The following is a 5849-nucleotide window of genomic DNA, read 5'->3' as shown; positions in this document are numbered from 1 at the left end:
CAAATGTTTAATCATCAATGTCCTTTAATTTCCGCAAAGTTAATACAATGTGTAGTCGAAAAGAGTATGTTTATATATATAAATATGCCTCATAATATTTTTGAAAAATGTATGTTTTATATAAATTTGAAATTAGTTTTCCCATGCAAAAAATAAATTACAGTTTTTGTTAAAGTTGTTTTTACTTTGTTTTTTTTTGTTATAACAATAAATAAAATATTAAAATCATTAGACTGGAAGATAGATGTAATATTGTTTTCTTGTTATACTAGAATTTAACATTTGGTACAAACAGGAAATTTTTTTGTTTTATATATTTTTGATTTGAAGAATAATTGGATTATTAACACTAATTGATCAACATTGGCATGGTAGATTATTGGGTAAAATAGTTAAGAGAGTTTTCTAAATTTTATTAGGAGGTAAAAAAACAGAAACATAAACAAAGAAGATGAGGATCATGAAGGAGTTGGATGACAAAGAAGATCCTCTATCTATCAAAATGATGCTTGTCATCAAAAAGAATCCTATGAAAATTTTGGACAATACTTAGGTTCACCCGTAGTCCACCTCCTCTAAACCAATGAAACAATACCAAGTAATACTAAATATAAACAAAATATTTACTTCAAACTAAAATCAGAATAAAATAAAATAAATTAGAAAAAATAGAATCATTAAAGAAAATAAATATTTATCTAATATTATATTTAAATAAAAATTTAAAATTAAATAAATTAACATATTGAAAGAAAAATTATTTGAAAAATATTAATTTTGTTGAACCTAGACAGAAACATATTCTCGTTTAATTATAAAATCTAAATCCTAATGATCATTATACAATCAAACAACTAATTCTCCTATGTAAACCCAAACTGACATTTAAACTCGTTTAATATTATAAAATCTAAACTCTAATTCTCCTTTATAAACTCAAACCAACATTCAACTCGTTTAATACTATAAAATCTAAACAGTAATTTTCATTTATAAACTCAAACCAACAAATAAACTTGTTTAATTAAAAACCCAAGAGAATTTGTTAGAAATACCTTTTATGATATACCCCTTTTCAAAAATACCTTATTTTGGCATTTTTCATTTTAGCACTCCTTTAATTTTTAATGACCATTTTATCCCTACTTGAAAAATATTTGAGTCAACAAAATGAAAAGTAAAATTTTCTCGCTAAAATGTTTTTGGCATATTTTCCCGCCAAAAACATTTTCAAAAAAAATTCCCCTTCAAAAGGTTTATGACAAAATCCGGCAAAAAAAAATTCCCAACAAAAAGAAATTTACAAAGCTTCTATAAAGTTTTTATAAGGTTTAAAATAATTTAAAAATATTTATAGGACATTTATAAAGTTTTTATAAGTAGAAACTTTATAAAAAATTATAAAAAAACCTTATTAAAACATTATAAAAACTTTATAAAGACCTTATAAAAAAACTTATAAAAACCTTATAAAATCATATAAAAGTCTTATAAACACTTTAACAAGTTTTTGTAAGTTTTTTATAATGTATAAATTTCAAAAACTTTTGCGGGAAAATCTTATTTCATAATTTTGGCAGGAATTTTTTTTTTTAGCTGGAAATTTTTCAGTTTCTTGCAGAAATTTTATTTCTATTTTGGTGACTATACATATTTGTAGTCACTCAAAGAAAGGGTAATTTGATCATTTTGTACCTAAAAAATGGTAGTTTTGAAAATGGTCAACATGTAAGTGTAGTTTTGTACCTACAGAAGGGTAGTTTTGTACATATGGTATTGTCTTTAAACACATAAAACATAACTTTAAAATAAAATTTTAGCATTTTCATTAAAAATTTGCACATTAATTATTGTAAAACATCACAAACTGTTGATTTTAATGTCTAAATAACAAATAAAATAGTTCATTTATATTTAGCTGCAAAAATAATCGGTATACAAAAAGTTTAGCGGAAAGTAATCAAATTAGACAGGTTAATATCAAATTAGATAGGCATAATTAGATAATCGATGCTAGGCGGGGATTAGTTATTAATCGAGGATGAGAGGGTGGGCCTAGTATTTTACAGGATGTAATCGGTGTTAGACGGAGATTTTTTAAATAGGGCATATAACATAACCAACAAACTAGCAGATTCTTATCGGATGTTCCAACAACACAATAAGACATAACCATCAGACACAATCGAGACCCTTAATCATTCTCCTCCTCATCGCCATGATTTCACGTCAGATACATGCACCACAATGAACAATTGAGATGCGTAAGTATTATCATAAATATTTAGTGAGACAATCCTCTCATCTACTAGGCTATACACACAAGCAAAAAGACAAGCACAAGCAATTCACAAAGAACAACCAAACTATGCGATCAAAAAGACACATCTGCAGTCTGCTGAACCCTGGAGTCGACCAACACAGACCTCCACTGTCGACCGACACCCTCCTGGTATCGACCGACACCTTCATCAGTCCATCACGAAAACACACGACTTGGTGCAGATCGACACCATCAAATCCCGTCGAGTCTAGCGACAGATCATGGCCTCCACAAACCATAAACTCATCCATGACACTCACAATAGCCAAACCAAGCCACAGACAACCACAAAATCACACAAACGCACAAGGGAATCTGTAACAACCCGTCCCGTGGATCCCACTAGCCTCACTGCTAGCTGCCCCAACGGACCGTCCGCAGACCCTATTAGCCTCACTGCTAGCCGTCCCAACGGATCCCAAGCTGGCCCTGCAGGGCCTCGATTCTAACCTATCACTGTGGATATCCCAATCCACCAGTATGTTATTGGTGGTAACTTGTCCTGTGGGAAGGTTGATAAAGGGTGAGGACCAGGGTTCGAGGAACGCCTGGCGCACCAATAACCTACTGGTGGATTGGGATGTCCACAGTGATGGGTTAGGATCAATGCCCTGCAGAACCAGTTTGGGGTCCGTTGGAACGACTAGCAGTGAGGCTAGTGGAGTCCGCGGACGGTCCGTTGGGGCAGCTAGCAGTAAGAGTAGTGGGGTCCATGGGACAGGTTGTCACAGAATCAATCACCAATCATAGAAACACATTTAACAGGGATCTAATCGCTCATATAAGCCAGGGATCTAATCGCTCTAAACTCTATATGGTTGAAATGGTTTGTTAATATGAATTGCTTGTTCATAAATTAATTTGAATTAGAAACTCATGATTGCTTAGAACTATGTGAACAGAACGGATGGTACAGACCATTCTTGATATGTTTGATCCGATCTCTAATTATACCAAACATCCAAATCCGTAGGAGGGTTTATTAAATATTGACTGAAATGGTGCAGATGGCAGGCAAAGTTTAGGTCTTTTGGTCTGAGAATAGGATATGTTGGCCATTACTGGTGGGCCTTTCTGTTCTTCCCGGTGACAAGAACCTCTAGAATACTGCCACTTGTCGGGTTAACTTCAGAGTCAAGCATCAAATATCACATATATTGGCTCGGACATATCTCAAACTTTCTCTTCCTCGTCCACTGGGTCGTTTTCCTTATCTATTGAGCCATGACCAATCAGTTGATGGAGGTCAGTTACATCTAACTTAAATTTCATTTTTGGTTTTAGACTAAAATTAAATTAAAATATAATAACCTTAGGATCGATTTTATAGTTTGCAAACAATTTGTTTAGTTCATTTTGATCACAATGATTTACCCTCGATTTCCCGCAAAAACAAAATAAAATAAAAATGGGAGATTTACTCATGTGTCATACATTTTAGGTAATATTACCAGAATCATACAAAACTTTTTTTTATTATTATCGTATTTAGGGTCTATTTTTGATATTTAGCGTACTCTTGTTGCATGTTATTGGAAAAACGTAATTACAAAGAATGTCATTGTCACGTCAGAAAATCGCGTCGCCACGTCAAAAATTATTAACGTGTATTTAATAACTCAGCCGTAAAGCGGTACAATAGTAATGACGGCTGAGTTACGGTATGTTGCGGCTGATTTGAGGAAAATGGCTGAGTTATGAGCGGACGGCTGACTTACGAGTATAACTCAGCCTATAGTTATAGCTGACTTAATGAAATCTGTCAAAGTTATGAGAAAATGGCTGAGTGAGCATAACTCAGCCGTAATTACGGCTGAGTTTTTATCCGATGGTTGAGTTGTCAAAAATCTGGCTGAGTTAATACTTCGACATGGCTGAATTAACTTTCTCCGGCGGGCTGAGTTATTAACAACGACTTACTTATGATTAATTAGTCATGAGCTGGATTATCGGATAACTCGGCCATTTTACGGCTGACTTAGTAGCAAAAAATTAATTACTAGAAGGGAGATTTACTCATGTGTCATAAAAATTACCAAGGAATCTATTCCATACTAGATCATTTCAATTTATTTCAAAAAAAATCAAATGTTTGGTACGAAATCTAAAAAAATAAAAAGTATCAAAGCTCTTTGGAGACAAAGTTGTATCTATTTTGCTTCTATTCACAAACTGATGAATATATGTTTTGCTATTTATGTAAAGACGTTTGCATGGAATCCGACATACATGTCTAATCTAACCGGAACAATAGCGATGGTGAATGGAAATTATGGAACAGCAATGTGGGTGACGAGTCTACCATCCTATAGACGAAAGAAGTTCGAGCTTAATTTTCTTCTACGGTCTCTATATAATCTTCTACGTAATCCATGTGGGAGACTGTCTCCAACATCTTCCTGTTTTTCATTGACCGCTACTTGAGATTCTTACAATCCACCAAGAGAACCAGACTTGTTTCCGCTAGAATCAACAAATTTATAGTTTAGGGTTTTTCTTTTAATTATGAATAAATAAATACAAATGCAAAATGCAAACTTCCTATTTTAAATACAATGTACAATGATTGTATTTAAAATAGTTTTGTTAGATTCTATTTTAAAATACAATGTACAATGATTGTAACCTTTAGTAGAGACTTCGAGAGAACCAATGGAAGAAGAGATATGGGTGTCAAGATTTTGAGTCCAACTTCCCTGTTTTCTGATTACAACACTTAATATCTTTCTCCAATTTAGTGCTCGAAGTTATTGTGAATGCATGCCATTGAAACTTGGAGATGCTTGGCACATGTAGAAACAATATACTTGTTAGTGTATATTTTAGCCCTATAGTTAGATCATGAAACAAATCTTTATGGCCCTAACTCTTTTGAGGTTTCTGATTAGAGTTAAGCAAAGTTACCTACTTGTTTTTCTCTTTTTTTTTTCTTTCCTTTTGGGCGATTAAAGTGACTGCTTTTAGGACCCATCTCCGTCATCTCTCACGGTGGTGGAACCCACGGATGGATCTCACCTGCAAAAGGCTCAATCTCTTTGGTTTTCTCAAATTCGAAATTCTCCGCGAGAAGCTCTCTTCATCACCTCCGACGACGCCGCCTCTCTCTCCAAACATTAATGCCTCAGCTAAATCACCGCCTTCAGGCTCAGCCATTGCCAAACATATGGTGGAACCTCTGTATCATCTCCAGATCTATCTTCACAAGTCTCAATAATCCTCTACTGCCAAAGTTGTTAACTCAACAGACCCATAAATTATAGAAGCCTTAACTAAACCTGCGACAGTCGAAAATGTAGATGTCGCAGATTCAAAAAACCCCATTGTTGCCGAAGACAGTTGGATGAATCTGTTCAAGGGCTCAGCCAAGCCTCTCTTAAAGAAAGGTACGCCATTCACTCTACCCTCAGGTGAAGCTTCTGTGGAGATACCAAAATCCATCATCAAAAAGCACCAAAAGTCTTAGGAATCGTTCATCATTGGTCAATTCTACTTGGACCCCCCCCCCCCCCCCCCCCCCCCCCCCCCC

The sequence above is a fragment of the Camelina sativa genome, chromosome 13, assembly GCF_000633955.1.
Source record: "Camelina sativa cultivar DH55 chromosome 13, Cs, whole genome shotgun sequence".
NCBI classification, from domain to species: Eukaryota; Viridiplantae; Streptophyta; class Magnoliopsida; order Brassicales; family Brassicaceae; genus Camelina; species Camelina sativa.
Note: the sequence above shows the minus strand (reverse complement) of the source record.